This window comes from Pleuronectes platessa, chromosome 21 (genome assembly GCF_947347685.1).
Source record: "Pleuronectes platessa chromosome 21, fPlePla1.1, whole genome shotgun sequence".
Taxonomy (NCBI): domain Eukaryota; kingdom Metazoa; phylum Chordata; class Actinopteri; order Pleuronectiformes; family Pleuronectidae; genus Pleuronectes; species Pleuronectes platessa.
Genome location: NC_070646.1, coordinates 15,262,259 through 15,278,643, shown reverse-complemented (window position 1 = coordinate 15,278,643; position 16,385 = coordinate 15,262,259). Strand labels below are relative to the sequence as shown.

At 38.5% G+C, this 16,385-nt stretch overlaps 11 non-coding genes across 11 annotated transcripts; all 11 read left to right on the top strand.

Moving 5' to 3' along the window:
* Window positions 1-371: 371 nt before the first annotated feature.
* Window positions 372-463, top strand: trnar-ucu (transfer RNA arginine (anticodon UCU)). The gene is given in 2 exon segments: window positions 372-408; window positions 428-463. It is a non-coding gene; the product is annotated as a tRNA-Arg (tRNA).
* A 1,220-nt stretch (window positions 464-1,683) lies between these two features.
* trnar-ucu (transfer RNA arginine (anticodon UCU)) lies at window positions 1,684-1,775 on the top strand. The gene is given in 2 exon segments: window positions 1,684-1,720; window positions 1,740-1,775. It is a non-coding gene; the product is annotated as a tRNA-Arg (tRNA).
* A 637-nt stretch (window positions 1,776-2,412) lies between these two features.
* trnar-ucu (transfer RNA arginine (anticodon UCU)) lies at window positions 2,413-2,504 on the top strand. The gene is given in 2 exon segments: window positions 2,413-2,449; window positions 2,469-2,504. It is a non-coding gene; the product is annotated as a tRNA-Arg (tRNA).
* A 1,220-nt stretch (window positions 2,505-3,724) lies between these two features.
* trnar-ucu (transfer RNA arginine (anticodon UCU)) lies at window positions 3,725-3,816 on the top strand. Its single transcript is given in 2 exon segments — window positions 3,725-3,761; window positions 3,781-3,816. It is a non-coding gene; the product is annotated as a tRNA-Arg (tRNA).
* A 637-nt stretch (window positions 3,817-4,453) lies between these two features.
* Window positions 4,454-4,545, top strand: trnar-ucu (transfer RNA arginine (anticodon UCU)). Its single transcript is given in 2 exon segments — window positions 4,454-4,490; window positions 4,510-4,545. It is a non-coding gene; the product is annotated as a tRNA-Arg (tRNA).
* A 1,949-nt stretch (window positions 4,546-6,494) lies between these two features.
* trnar-ucu (transfer RNA arginine (anticodon UCU)) lies at window positions 6,495-6,586 on the top strand. The gene is given in 2 exon segments: window positions 6,495-6,531; window positions 6,551-6,586. It is a non-coding gene; the product is annotated as a tRNA-Arg (tRNA).
* Window positions 6,587-9,313: 2,727 nt separating this feature from the next.
* trnar-ucu (transfer RNA arginine (anticodon UCU)) lies at window positions 9,314-9,405 on the top strand. Its single transcript is given in 2 exon segments — window positions 9,314-9,350; window positions 9,370-9,405. It is a non-coding gene; the product is annotated as a tRNA-Arg (tRNA).
* Window positions 9,406-12,034: 2,629 nt separating this feature from the next.
* trnar-ucu (transfer RNA arginine (anticodon UCU)) lies at window positions 12,035-12,126 on the top strand. Its single transcript is given in 2 exon segments — window positions 12,035-12,071; window positions 12,091-12,126. It is a non-coding gene; the product is annotated as a tRNA-Arg (tRNA).
* Window positions 12,127-12,763: 637 nt separating this feature from the next.
* Window positions 12,764-12,855, top strand: trnar-ucu (transfer RNA arginine (anticodon UCU)). The gene is given in 2 exon segments: window positions 12,764-12,800; window positions 12,820-12,855. It is a non-coding gene; the product is annotated as a tRNA-Arg (tRNA).
* A 1,220-nt stretch (window positions 12,856-14,075) lies between these two features.
* On the top strand, window positions 14,076-14,167 carry trnar-ucu (transfer RNA arginine (anticodon UCU)). Its single transcript is given in 2 exon segments — window positions 14,076-14,112; window positions 14,132-14,167. It is a non-coding gene; the product is annotated as a tRNA-Arg (tRNA).
* Window positions 14,168-14,804: 637 nt separating this feature from the next.
* Window positions 14,805-14,896, top strand: trnar-ucu (transfer RNA arginine (anticodon UCU)). The gene is given in 2 exon segments: window positions 14,805-14,841; window positions 14,861-14,896. It is a non-coding gene; the product is annotated as a tRNA-Arg (tRNA).
* The last annotated feature ends 1,489 nt before the right edge of the window (window positions 14,897-16,385 follow it).

Sequence of the window (16,385 nt, the reverse complement as noted above, 5' to 3'; positions counted from 1 at the left end):
GAAAACTGACAAGATTGAGTGTGTACATGGTCTTCACTGTGTTTTATCAATCCCACATATTACTCAATGGAGTGATATGTGAAAATCTACACAATAGCCTCCTCACAGGGATTCAAAGGTTGTGTTCGATTCCCACCAGAGTCAATTTTATACATCAGGTCACTCTGAGCTGAAACTGTCCAACTTTCAGTTTCTGTGATTTAAGTCACACTGTAAAAGTAATTCACACTCATCAAGTTATTCCCTCATTCAACTCAAACATTAGAGACCATGAAATCTGCCAGGATGACCAATCCGTCAGTCGTCAGTACACAGACATGTTATACAATGTGTCCAAAATCTTAGAGCAGACTCACTCTAGGTTGATATGTGGCTCTGTGGCGCAATGGATAGCGCATTGGACTTCTAGACAATAATGAGGCAAGTAATTCAAAGGTTGAGGGTTCGAGTCCCTCCAGAGTCGGTCTCTTTAGATTATATGGATTCATTTAATTAGGGCTAGATATTAAATGTCTCTTCATTTACAGGATTTCAATATCCAGTCTAATATTCAGATAAACACACATGTTATACAATGTGCACACACAATACAAAGAGACATACTAAGTGGAAGTAGAGTAATTCAAAGGTTGTTGGTTTGAGTCCCACATGAGTCCGGCTTTATACGTTAAACCGTGACTGAAAACTGACAAGATTTAGTGTGTACATGGTCTTCACTGTTTTTTATCAATGCCACATATTACTCAATGGAGTGATATGTGAAAATCTACACAATAGCCTCCTCACAGGGATTCAAAGGTTGTGTTCGATTCGCACCAGAGTCAATTTTATACATCAGGTCACTCTGAGCTGAAACTGTCCAACTTTCAGTTTCTGTGATTTAAGTCACACTGTAAAAGTAATTCACACTCATCAAGTTATTCCCTCATTCAACTCAAACATTAGAGACCATGAAATCTGCCAGGATGACCAATCCGTCAGTCGTCAGTACACAGACATGTTATACAATGTGTCCAAAATCTTAGAACAGACTCACTCTAGGTTGATATGTGTCTCTGTGGCGCAATGGATAGCGCATTGGACTTCTAGACAATAATCAGGCAAGTAATTCAAAGGTTGAGGATTCGAGTCCCTCCAGAGTCGGTCTCTTTAGATTATATGGATTCATTTAATTAGGGCTAGATATTAAATGTCTCTGCATTTACAGGATTTCAATATCCAGTCTAATATTCAGATAAACACACATGTTATACAATGTGCACACACAATACAAAGAGACATACTAAGTGGAAGTAGAGTAATTCAAAGGTTGTTGCTTTGAGTCCCACATGAGTCCGACAAGAGTCCGGCTTTATACGTTAAACCGTGACTGAAAACTGACAAGATTGAGTGTGTACATGGTCTTCACTGTGTTTTATCAATGCCACATATTACTCAATGGAGTGATATGTTATCAATTTTATACATCAGGTCACTCTGAGCTGAAACTGTCCAACTTTCAGTTTCTGTGATTTAAGTCACACTGTAAAAGTAATTCACACTCATCAAGTTATTCCCTCATTCAACTCAAACATTAGAGACCATAAAATCTGCCAGGATGACCAATCCGTCAGTCGTCAGTACACAGACATGTTATACAATGTGTCCAAAATCTTAGAACAGACTCACTCTACGTTGATATGTGGCTCTGTGGCGCAATGGATAGCGCATTGGACTTCTAGACAATAATCAGGCAAGTAATTCAAAGGTTGAGGATTCGAGTCCCTCCAGAGTCGGTCTCTTTAGATTATATGGATTCATTTAATTAGGGCTAAATATTAAATGTCTCTGCATTTAAAGGATTTCAATATCCAGTCTAATGTTCAGATAAACACACATGTTATACAATGTGCACACACAATACAAAGAGACATACTAAATGGAAGTAAGGATCTCTGGTGCAATAGGTAGTGCATTAGACTTTTTGACAATAAGTCAAGTATTTCAAAGGTTGTGGGTTTGAGTCCCACATGAGTCCGGCTTTATACGTTAAACCGTGACTGAAAACTGACAAGATTGAGTGTGTACATGGTCTTCACTGTGTTTTATCAATCCCACATATTACTCAATGGAGTGATATGTGAAAATCTACACAATAGCCTCCTCACAGGGATTCAAAGGTTGTGTTCGATTCCCACCAGAGTCAATTTTATACATCAGGTCACTCTGAGCTGAAACTGTCCAACTTTCAGTTTCTGTGATTTAAGTCACACTGTAAAAGTAATTCACACTCATCAAGTTATTCCCTCATTCAACTCAAACATTAGAGACCATGAAATCTGCCAGGATGACCAATCCGTCAGTCGTCAGTACACAGACATGTTATACAATGTGTCCAAAATCTTAGAGCAGACTCACTCTAGGTTGATATGTGGCTCTGTGGCGCAATGGATAGCGCATTGGACTTCTAGACAATAATGAGGCAAGTAATTCAAAGGTTGAGGGTTCGAGTCCCTCCAGAGTCGGTCTCTTTAGATTATATGGATTCATTTAATTAGGGCTAGATATTAAATGTCTCTTCATTTACAGGATTTCAATATCCAGTCTAATATTCAGATAAACACACATGTTATACAATGTGCACACACAATACAAAGAGACATACTAAGTGGAAGTAGAGTAATTCAAAGGTTGTTGGTTTGAGTCCCACAAGAGTCGGGCTTTATACGTTAAACCGTGACTGAAAACTGACAAGATTGAGTGTGTACATGGTCTTCACTGTGTTTTATCAATGCCACATATTACTCAATGGAGTGATATGTGAAAATCTACACAATAGCCTCCTCACAGGGATTCAAAGGTTGTGTTCGATTCGCACCAGAGTCAATTTTATACATCAGGTCACTCTGAGCTGAAACTGTCCAACTTTCAGTTTCTGTGATTTAAGTCACACTGTAAAAGTAATTCACACTCATCAAGTTATTCCCTCATTCAACTCAAACATTAGAGACCATGAAATCTGCCAGGATGACCAATCCGTCAGTCGTCAGTACACAGACATGTTATACAATGTGTCCAAAATCTTAGAACAGACTCACTCTAGGTTGATATGTGTCTCTGTGGCGCAATGGATAGCGCATTGGACTTCTAGACAATAATCAGGCAAGTAATTCAAAGGTTGAGGATTCGAGTCCCTCCAGAGTCGGTCTCTTTAGATTATATGGATTCATTTAATTAGGGCTAGATATTAAATGTCTCTGCATTTACAGGATTTCAATATCCAGTCTAATATTCAGATAAACACACATGTTATACAATGTGCACACACAATACAAAGAGACATACTAAGTGGAAGTAGAGTAATTCAAAGGTTGTTGCTTTGAGTCCCACATGAGTCCGACAAGAGTCCGGCTTTATACGTTAAACCGTGACTGAAAACTGACAAGATTGAGTGTGTACATGGTCTTCACTGTGTTTTATCAATGCCACATATTACTCAATGGAGTGATATGTTATCAATTTTATACATCAGGTCACTCTGAGCTGAAACTGTCCAACTTTCAGTTTCTGTGATTTAAGTCACACTGTAAAAGTAATTCACACTCATCAAGTTATTCCCTCATTCAACTCAAACATTAGAGACCATGAAATCTGCCAGGATGACCAATCCGTCAGTCGTCAGTACACAGACATGTTATACAATGTGTCCAAAATCTTAGAACAGACTCACTCTACGTTGATATGTGGCTCTGTGGCGCAATGGATAGCGCATTGGACTTCTAGACAATAATCAGGCAAGTAATTCAAAGGTTGAGGATTCGAGTCCCTCCAGAGTCGGTCTCTTTAGATTATATGGATTCATTTAATTAGGGCTAAATATTAAATGTCTCTGCATTTAAAGGATTTCAATATCCAGTCTAATGTTCAGATAAACACACATGTTATACAATGTGCACACACAATACAAAGAGACATACTAAATGGAAGTAAGGATCTCTGGTGCAATAGGTAGTGCATTAGACTTTTTGACAATAAGTCAAGTATTTCAAAGGTTGTGGGTTTGAGTCCCACATGAGTCCGGCTTTATACGTTAAACCGTGACTGAAAACTGACAAGATTGAGTGTGTACATGGTCTTCACTGTGTTTTATCAATCCCACATATTACTCAATGGAGTGATATGTGAAAATCTACACAATAGCCTCCTCACAGGGATTCAAAGGTTGTGTTCGATTCCCACCAGAGTCAATTTTATACATCAGGTCACTCTGAGCTGAAACTGTCCAACTTTCAGTTTCTGTGATTTAAGTCACACTGTAAAAGTAATTCACACTCATCAAGTTATTCCCTCATTCAACTCAAACATTAGAGACCATGAAATCTGCCAGGATGACCAATCCGTCAGTCGTCAGTACACAGACATGTTATACAATGTGTCCAAAATCTTAGAGCAGACTCACTCTAGGTTGATATGTGGCTCTGTGGCGCAATGGATAGCGCATTGGACTTCTAGACAATAATGAGGCAAGTAATTCAAAGGTTGAGGGTTCGAGTCCCTCCAGAGTCGGTCTCTTTAGATTATATGGATTCATTTAATTAGGGCTAGATATTAAATGTCTCTTCATTTACAGGATTTCAATATCCAGTCTAATATTCAGATAAACACACATGTTATACAATGTGCACACACAATACAAAGAGACATACTAAGTGGAAGTAGAGTAATTCAAAGGTTGTTGGTTTGAGTCCCACATGAGTCCGGCTTTATACGTTAAACCGTGACTGAAAACTGACAAGATTTAGTGTGTACATGGTCTTCACTGTTTTTTATCAATGCCACATATTACTCAATGGAGTGATATGTGAAAATCTACACAATAGCCTCCTCACAGGGATTCAAAGGTTGTGTTCGATTCGCACCAGAGTCAATTTTATACATCAGGTCACTCTGAGCTGAAACTGTCCAACTTTCAGTTTCTGTGATTTAAGTCACACTGTAAAAGTAATTCACACTCATCAAGTTATTCCCTCATTCAACTCAAACATTAGAGACCATGAAATCTGCCAGGATGACCAATCCGTCAGTCGTCAGTACACAGACATGTTATACAATGTGTCCAAAATCTTAGAACAGACTCACTCTAGGTTGATATGTGTCTCTGTGGCGCAATGGATAGCGCATTGGACTTCTAGACAATAATCAGGCAAGTAATTCAAAGGTTGAGGATTCGAGTCCCTCCAGAGTCGGTCTCTTTAGATTATATGGATTCATTTAATTAGGGCTAGATATTAAATGTCTCTTCATTTACAGGATTTCAATATCCAGTCTAATATTCAGATAAACACACATGTTATACAATGTGCACACACAATACAAAGAGCCATACTAAATGGAAGTAAGGATCTCTGGGGCAATAGGTAGTGCATTATTCTTTTTGACAATAAGTCAAGTATTTCAAAGGTTGTGGGTTTGAGTCCCACAAGAGTCTGGCTTTATACGTTAAACCGTGACTGAAAACTGACAAGATTGAGTGTGTACATGGTCTTCACTGTGTTTTATCAATGCCACATATTACTCAATGGAGTGATATGTGAAAATCTACACAATAGCCTCCTCACAGGGATTCAAAGGTTGTGTTCGATTCGCACCAGAGTCAATTTTATACATCAGGTCACTCTGAGCTGAAACTGTCCAACTTTCAGTTTCTGTGATTTAAGTCACACTGTAAAAGTAATTCACACTCATCAAGTTATTCCCTCATTCAACTCAAACATTAGAGACCATGAAATCTGCCAGGATGACCAATCCGTCAGTCGTCAGTACACAGACATGTTATACAATGTGTCCAAAATCTTAGAACAGACTCACTCTAGGTTGATATGTGTCTCTGTGGCGCAATGGATAGCGCATTGGACTTCTAGACAATAATCAGGCAAGTAATTCAAAGGTTGAGGATTCGAGTCCCTCCAGAGTCGGTCTCTTTAGATTATATGGATTCATTTAATTAGGGCTAGATATTAAATGTCTCTGCATTTACAGGATTTCAATATCCAGTCTAATATTCAGATAAACACACATGTTATACAATGTGCACACACAATACAAAGAGACATACTAAGTGGAAGTAGAGTAATTCAAAGGTTGTTGCTTTGAGTCCCACATGAGTCCGACAAGAGTCCGGCTTTATACGTTAAACCGTGACTGAAAACTGACAAGATTGAGTGTGTACATGGTCTTCACTGTGTTTTATCAATGCCACATATTACTCAATGGAGTGATATGTTATCAATTTTATACATCAGGTCACTCTGAGCTGAAACTGTCCAACTTTCAGTTTCTGTGATTTAAGTCACACTGTAAAAGTAATTCACACTCATCAAGTTATTCCCTCATTCAACTCAAACATTAGAGACCATGAAATCTGCCAGGATGACCAATCCGTCAGTCGTCAGTACACAGACATGTTATACAATGTGTCCAAAATCTTAGAACAGACTCACTCTACGTTGATATGTGGCTCTGTGGCGCAATGGATAGCGCATTGGACTTCTAGACAATAATCAGGCAAGTAATTCAAAGGTTGAGGATTCGAGTCCCTCCAGAGTCGGTCTCTTTAGATTATATGGATTCATTTAATTAGGGCTAAATATTAAATGTCTCTGCATTTAAAGGATTTCAATATCCAGTCTAATGTTCAGATAAACACACATGTTATACAATGTGCACACACAATACAAAGAGACATACTAAATGGAAGTAAGGATCTCTGGTGCAATAGGTAGTGCATTAGACTTTTTGACAATAAGTCAAGTATTTCAAAGGTTGTGGGTTTGAGTCCCACATGAGTCCGGCTTTATACGTTAAACCGTGACTGAAAACTGACAAGATTGAGTGTGTACATGGTCTTCACTGTGTTTTATCAATGCCACATATTACTCAATGGAGTGATATGTGAAAATCTACACAATAGCCTCCTCACAGGGATTCAAAGGTTGTGTTCGATTCCCACCAGAGTCAATTTTATACATCAGGTCACTCTGAGCTGAAACTGTCCAACTTTCAGTTTCTGTGATTTAAGTCACACTGTAAAAGTAATTCACACTCATCAAGTTATTCCCTCATTCAACTCAAACATTAGAGACCATGAAATCTGCCAGGATGACCAATCCGTCAGTCGTCAGTACACAGACATGTTATACAATGTGTCCAAAATCTTAGAACAGACTCACTCTAGGTTGATATGTGTCTCTGTGGCGCAATGGATAGCGCATTGGACTTCTAGACAATAATCAGGCAAGTAATTCAAAGGTTGAGGATTCGAGTCCCTCCAGAGTCGGTCTCTTTAGATTATATGGATTCATTTAATTAGGGCTAGATATTAAATGTCTCTTCATTTACAGGATTTCAATATCCAGTCTAATATTCAGATAAACACACATGTTATACAATGTGCACACACAATACAAAGAGCCATACTAAATGGAAGTAAGGATCTCTGGGGCAATAGGTAGTGCATTAGTCTTTTTGACAATAAGTCAAGTATTTCAAAGGTTGTGGGTTTGAGTCCCACAAGAGTCGGGCTTTATACGTTAAACCGTGACTGAAAACTGACAAGATTGAGTGTGTACATGGTCTTCACTGTGTTTTATCAATGCCACATATTACTCAATGGAGTGATATGTGAAAATCTACACAATAGCCTCCTCACAGGGATTCAAAGGTTGTGTTCGATTCGCACCAGAGTCAATTTTATACATCAGGTCACTCTGAGCTGAAACTGTCCAACTTTCAGTTTCTGTGATTTAAGTCACACTGTAAAAGTAATTCACACTCATCAAGTTATTCCCTCATTCAACTCAAACATTAGAGACCATGAAATCTGCCAGGATGACCAATCCGTCAGTCGTCAGTACACAGACATGTTATACAATGTGTCCAAAATCTTAGAACAGACTCACTCTAGGTTGATATGTGTCTCTGTGGCGCAATGGATAGCGCATTGGACTTCTAGACAATAATCAGGCAAGTAATTCAAAGGTTGAGGATTCGAGTCCCTCCAGAGTCGGTCTCTTTAGATTATATGGATTCATTTAATTAGGGCTAGATATTAAATGTCTCTGCATTTACAGGATTTCAATATCCAGTCTAATATTCAGATAAACACACATGTTATACAATGTGCACACACAATACAAAGAGACATACTAAGTGGAAGTAGAGTAATTCAAAGGTTGTTGCTTTGAGTCCCACATGAGTCCGACAAGAGTCCGGCTTTATACGTTAAACCGTGACTGAAAACTGACAAGATTGAGTGTGTACATGGTCTTCACTGTGTTTTATCAATGCCACATATTACTCAATGGAGTGATATGTTATCAATTTTATACATCAGGTCACTCTGAGCTGAAACTGTCCAACTTTCAGTTTCTGTGATTTAAGTCACACTGTAAAAGTAATTCACACTCATCAAGTTATTCCCTCATTCAACTCAAACATTAGAGACCATGAAATCTGCCAGGATGACCAATCCGTCAGTCGTCAGTACACAGACATGTTATACAATGTGTCCAAAATCTTAGAACAGACTCACTCTACGTTGATATGTGGCTCTGTGGCGCAATGGATAGCGCATTGGACTTCTAGACAATAATCAGGCAAGTAATTCAAAGGTTGAGTATTCGAGTCCCTCCAGAGTCGGTCTCTTTAGATTATATGGATTCATTTAATTAGGGCTAAATATTAAATGTCTCTGCATTTAAAGGATTTCAATATCCAGTCTAATGTTCAGATAAACACACATGTTATACAATGTGCACACACAATACAAAGAGACATACTAAATGGAAGTAAGGATCTCTGGTGCAATAGGTAGTGCATTAGACTTTTTGACAATAAGTCAAGTATTTCAAAGGTTGTGGGTTTCAGTCCCACATGAGTCCGGCTTTATACGTTAAACCGTGACTGAAAACTGACAAGATTGAGTGTGTACATGGTCTTCACTGTGTTTTATCAATCCCACATATTACTCAATGGAGTGATATGTGAAAATCTACACAATAGCCTCCTCACAGGGATTCAAAGGTTGTGTTCGATTCCCACCAGAGTCAATTTTATACATCAGGTCACTCTGAGCTGAAACTGTCCAACTTTCAGTTTCTGTGATTTAAGTCACACTGTAAAAGTAATTCACACTCATCAAGTTATTCCCTCATTCAACTCAAACATTAGAGACCATGAAATCTGCCAGGATGACCAATCCGTCAGTCGTCAGTACACAGACATGTTATACAATGTGTCCAAAATCTTAGAGCAGACTCACTCTAGGTTGATATGTGGCTCTGTGGCGCAATGGATAGCGCATTGGACTTCTAGACAATAATGAGCCAAGTAATTCAAAGGTTGAGGGTTCGAGTCCCTCCAGAGTCGGTCTCTTTAGATTATATGGATTCATTTAATTAGGGCTAGATATTAAATGTCTCTGCATTTACAGGATTTCAATATCCAGTCTAATATTCAGATAAACACACATGTTATACAATGTGCACACACAATACAAAGAGACATACTAAGTGGAAGTAGAGTAATTCAAAGGTTGTTGGTTTGAGTCCCACATGAGTCCGGCTTTATACGTTAAACCGTGACTGAAAACTGACAAGATTGAGTGTGTACATGGTCTTCACTGTGTTTTATCAATGCCACATATTACTCAATGGAGTGATATGTGAAAATCTACACAATAGCCTCCTCACAGGGATTCAAAGGTTGTGTTCGATTCGCACCAGAGTCAATTTTATACATCAGGTCACTCTGAGCTGAAACTGTCCAACTTTCAGTTTCTGTGATTTAAGTCACACTGTAAAAGTAATTCACACTCATCAAGTTATTCCCTCATTCAACTCAAACATTAGAGACCATGAAATCTGCCAGGATGACCAATCCGTCAGTCGTCAGTACACAGACATGTTATACAATGTGTCCAAAATCTTAGAACAGACTCACTCTAGGTTGATATGTGTCTCTGTGGCGCAATGGATAGCGCATTGGACTTCTAGACAATAATCAGGCAAGTAATTCAAAGGTTGAGGATTCGAGTCCCTCCAGAGTCGGTCTCTTTAGATTATATGGATTCATTTAATTAGGGCTAAATATTAAATGTCTCTGCATTTAAAGGATTTCAATATCCAGTCTAATGTTCAGATAAACACACATGTTATACAATGTGCACACACAATACAAAGAGACATACTAAATGGAAGTAAGGATCTCTGGTGCAATAGGTAGTGCATTAGACTTTTTGACAATAAGTCAAGTATTTCAAAGGTTGTGGGTTTGAGTCCCACATGAGTCCGGCTTTATACGTTAAACCGTGACTGAAAACTGACAAGATTGAGTGTGTACATGGTCTTCACTGTGTTTTATCAATGCCACATATTACTCAATGGAGTGATATGTGAAAATCTACACAATAGCCTCCTCACAGGGATTCAAAGGTTGTGTTCGATTCCCACCAGAGTCAATTTTATACATCAGGTCACTCTGAGCTGAAACTGTCCAACTTTCAGTTTCTGTGATTTAAGTCACACTGTAAAAGTAATTCACACTCATCAAGTTATTCCCTCATTCAACTCAAACATTAGAGACCATGAAATCTGCCAGGATTACCAATCCGTCAGTCGTCAGTACACAGACATGTTATACAATGTGTCCAAAATCTTAGAACAGACTCACTCTAGGTTGATATGTGTCTCTGTGGCGCAATGGATAGCGCATTGGACTTCTAGACAATAATCAGGCAAGTAATTCAAAGGTTGAGGATTCGAGTCCCTCCAGAGTCGGTCTCTTTAGATTATATGGATTCATTTAATTAGGGCTAGATATTAAATGTCTCTTCATTTACAGGATTTCAATATCCAGTCTAATATTCAGATAAACACACATGTTATACAATGTGCACACACAATACAAAGAGACATACTAAGTGGAAGTAGAGTAATTCAAAGGTTGTTGGTTTGAGTCCCACATGAGTCCGGCTTTATACGTTAAACCGTGACTGAAAACTGACAAGATTTAGTGTGTACATGGTCTTCACTGTTTTTTATCAATGCCACATATTACTCAATGGAGTGATATGTGAAAATCTACACAATAGCCTCCTCACAGGGATTCAAAGGTTGTGTTCGATTCGCACCAGAGTCAATTTTATACATCAGGTCACTCTGAGCTGAAACTGTCCAACTTTCAGTTTCTGTGATTTAAGTCACACTGTAAAAGTAATTCACACTCATCAAGTTATTCCCTCATTCAACTCAAACATTAGAGACCATGAAATCTGCCAGGATGACCAATCCGTCAGTCGTCAGTACACAGACATGTTATACAATGTGTCCAAAATCTTAGAACAGACTCACTCTAGGTTGATATGTGTCTCTGTGGCGCAATGGATAGCGCATTGGACTTCTAGACAATAATCAGGCAAGTAATTCAAAGGTTGAGGATTCGAGTCCCTCCAGAGTCGGTCTCTTTAGATTATATGGATTCATTTAATTAGGGCTAGATATTAAATGTCTCTGCATTTACAGGATTTCAATATCCAGTCTAATATTCAGATAAACACACATGTTATACAATGTGCACACACAATACAAAGAGACATACTAAGTGGAAGTAGAGTAATTCAAAGGTTGTTGCTTTGAGTCCCACATGAGTCCGACAAGAGTCCGGCTTTATACGTTAAACCGTGACTGAAAACTGACAAGATTGAGTGTGTACATGGTCTTCACTGTGTTTTATCAATGCCACATATTACTCAATGGAGTGATATGTTATCAATTTTATACATCAGGTCACTCTGAGCTGAAACTGTCCAACTTTCAGTTTCTGTGATTTAAGTCACACTGTAAAAGTAATTCACACTCATCAAGTTATTCCCTCATTCAACTCAAACATTAGAGACCATAAAATCTGCCAGGATGACCAATCCGTCAGTCGTCAGTACACAGACATGTTATACAATGTGTCCAAAATCTTAGAACAGACTCACTCTACGTTGATATGTGGCTCTGTGGCGCAATGGATAGCGCATTGGACTTCTAGACAATAATCAGGCAAGTAATTCAAAGGTTGAGGATTCGAGTCCCTCCAGAGTCGGTCTCTTTAGATTATATGGATTCATTTAATTAGGGCTAAATATTAAATGTCTCTGCATTTAAAGGATTTCAATATCCAGTCTAATGTTCAGATAAACACACATGTTATACAATGTGCACACACAATACAAAGAGACATACTAAATGGAAGTAAGGATCTCTGGTGCAATAGGTAGTGCATTAGACTTTTTGACAATAAGTCAAGTATTTCAAAGGTTGTGGGTTTGAGTCCCACATGAGTCCGGCTTTATACGTTAAACCGTGACTGAAAACTGACAAGATTGAGTGTGTACATGGTCTTCACTGTGTTTTATCAATCCCACATATTACTCAATGGAGTGATATGTGAAAATCTACACAATAGCCTCCTCACAGGGATTCAAAGGTTGTGTTCGATTCCCACCAGAGTCAATTTTATACATCAGGTCACTCTGAGCTGAAACTGTCCAACTTTCAGTTTCTGTGATTTAAGTCACACTGTAAAAGTAATTCACACTCATCAAGTTATTCCCTCATTCAACTCAAACATTAGAGACCATGAAATCTGCCAGGATGACCAATCCGTCAGTCGTCAGTACACAGACATGTTATACAATGTGTCCAAAATCTTAGAGCAGACTCACTCTAGGTTGATATGTGGCTCTGTGGCGCAATGGATAGCGCATTGGACTTCTAGACAATAATGAGGCAAGTAATTCAAAGGTTGAGGGTTCGAGTCCCTCCAGAGTCGGTCTCTTTAGATTATATGGATTCATTTAATTAGGGCTAGATATTAAATGTCTCTTCATTTACAGGATTTCAATATCCAGTCTAATATTCAGATAAACACACATGTTATACAATGTGCACACACAATACAAAGAGACATACTAAGTGGAAGTAGAGTAATTCAAAGGTTGTTGGTTTGAGTCCCACAAGAGTCGGGCTTTATACGTTAAACCGTGACTGAAAACTGACAAGATTGAGTGTGTACATGGTCTTCACTGTGTTTTATCAATGCCACATATTACTCAATGGAGTGATATGTGAAAATCTACACAATAGCCTCCTCACAGGGATTCAAAGGTTGTGTTCGATTCGCACCAGAGTCAATTTTATACATCAGGTCACTCTGAGCTGAAACTGTCCAACTTTCAGTTTCTGTGATTTAAGTCACACTGTAAAAGTAATTCACACTCATCAAGTTATTCCCTCATTCAACTCAAACATTAGAGACCATGAAATCTGCCAGGATGACCAATCCGTCAGTCGTCAGTACACAGACATGTTATACAATGTGTCCAAAATCTTAGAACAGACTCACTCTAGGTTGATATGTGTCTCTGTGGCGCAATGGATAGCGCATTGGACTTCTAGACAATAATCAGGCAAGTAATTCAAAGGTTGAGGATTCGAGTCCCTCCAGAGTCGGTCTCTTTAGATTATATGGATTCATTTAATTAGGGCTAGATATTAAATGTCTCTGCATTTACAGGATTTCAATATCCAGTCTAATATTCAGATAAACACACATGTTATACAATGTGCACACACAATACAAAGAGACATACTAAGTGGAAGTAGAGTAATTCAAAGGTTGTTGCTTTGAGTCCCACATGAGTCCGACAAGAGTCCGGCTTTATACGTTAAACCGTGACTGAAAACTGACAAGATTGAGTGTGTACATGGTCTTCACTGTGTTTTATCAATGCCACATATTACTCAATGGAGTGATATGTTATCAATTTTATACATCAGGTCACTCTGAGCTGAAACTGTCCAACTTTCAGTTTCTGTGATTTAAGTCACACTGTAAAAGTAATTCACACTCATCAAGTTATTCCCTCATTCAACTCAAACATTAGAGACCATGAAATCTGCCAGGATGACCAATCCGTCAGTCGTCAGTACACAGACATGTTATACAATGTGTCCAAAATCTTAGAACAGACTCACTCTACGTTGATATGTGGCTCTGTGGCGCAATGGATAGCGCATTGGACTTCTAGACAATAATCAGGCAAGTAATTCAAAGGTTGAGGATTCGAGTCCCTCCAGAGTCGGTCTCTTTAGATTATATGGATTCATTTAATTAGGGCTAAATATTAAATGTCTCTGCATTTAAAGGATTTCAATATCCAGTCTAATGTTCAGATAAACACACATGTTATACAATGTGCACACACAATACAAAGAGACATACTAAATGGAAGTAAGGATCTCTGGTGCAATAGGTAGTGCATTAGACTTTTTGACAATAAGTCAAGTATTTCAAAGGTTGTGGGTTTGAGTCCCACATGAGTCCGGCTTTATACGTTAAACCGTGACTGAAAACTGACAAGATTGAGTGTGTACATGGTCTTCACTGTGTTTTATCAATCCCACATATTACTCAATGGAGTGATATGTGAAAATCTACACAATAGCCTCCTCACAGGGATTCAAAGGTTGTGTTCGATTCCCACCAGAGTCAATTTTATACATCAGGTCACTCTGAGCTGAAACTGTCCAACTTTCAGTTTCTGTGATTTAAGTCACACTGTAAAAGTAATTCACACTCATCAAGTTATTCCCTCATTCAACTCAAACATTAGAGACCATGAAATCTGCCAGGATGACCAATCCGTCAGTCGTCAGTACACAGACATGTTATACAATGTGTCCAAAATCTTAGAGCAGACTCACTCTAGGTTGATATGTGGCTCTGTGGCGCAATGGATAGCGCATTGGACTTCTAGACAATAATGAGGCAAGTAATTCAAAGGTTGAGGGTTCGAGTCCCTCCAGAGTCGGTCTCTTTAGATTATATGGATTCATTTAATTAGGGCTAGATATTAAATGTCTCTTCATTTACAGGATTTCAATATCCAGTCTAATATTCAGATAAACACACATGTTATACAATGTGCACACACAATACAAAGAGACATACTAAGTGGAAGTAGAGTAATTCAAAGGTTGTTGGTTTGAGTCCCACATGAGTCCGGCTTTATACGTTAAACCGTGACTGAAAACTGACAAGATTTAGTGTGTACATGGTCTTCACTGTTTTTTATCAATGCCACATATTACTCAATGGAGTGATATGTGAAAATCTACACAATAGCCTCCTCACAGGGATTCAAAGGTTGTGTTCGATTCGCACCAGAGTCAATTTTATACATCAGGTCACTCTGAGCTGAAACTGTCCAACTTTCAGTTTCTGTGATTTAAGTCACACTGTAAAAGTAATTCACACTCATCAAGTTATTCCCTCATTCAACTCAAACATTAGAGACCATGAAATCTGCCAGGATGACCAATCCGTCAGTCGTCAGTACACAGACATGTTATACAATGTGTCCAAAATCTTAGAACAGACTCACTCTAGGTTGATATGTGTCTCTGTGGCGCAATGGATAGCGCATTGGACTTCTAGACAATAATCAGGCAAGTAATTCAAAGGTTGAGGATTCGAGTCCCTCCAGAGTCGGTCTCTTTAGATTATATGGATTCATTTAATTAGGGCTAGATATTAAATGTCTCTTCATTTACAGGATTTCAATATCCAGTCTAATATTCAGATAAACACACATGTTATACAATGTGCACACACAATACAAAGAGCCATACTAAATGGAAGTAAGGATCTCTGGGGCAATAGGTAGTGCATTATTCTTTTTGACAATAAGTCAAGTATTTCAAAGGTTGTGGGTTTGAGTCCCACAAGAGTCTGGCTTTATACGTTAAACCGTGACTGAAAACTGACAAGATTGAGTGTGTACATGGTCTTCACTGTGTTTTATCAATGCCACATATTACTCAATGGAGTGATATGTGAAAATCTACACAATAGCCTCCTCACAGGGATTCAAAGGTTGTGTTCGATTCGCACCAGAGTCAATTTTATACATCAGGTCACTCTGAGCTGAAACTGTCCAACTTTCAGTTTCTGTGATTTAAGTCACACTGTAAAAGTAATTCACACTCATCAAGTTATTCCCTCATTCAACTCAAACATTAGAGACCATGAAATCTGCCAGGATGACCAATCCGTCAGTCGTCAGTACACAGACATGTTATACAATGTGTCCAAAATCTTAGAACAGACTCACTCTAGGTTGATATGTGTCTCTGTGGCGCAATGGATAGCGCATTGGACTTCTAGACAATAATCAGGCAAGTAATTCAAAGGTTGAGGATTCGAGTCCCTCCAGAGTCGGTCTCTTTAGATTATATGGATTCATTTAATTAGGGCTAGATATTAAATGTCTCTGCATTTACAGGATTTCAATATCCAGT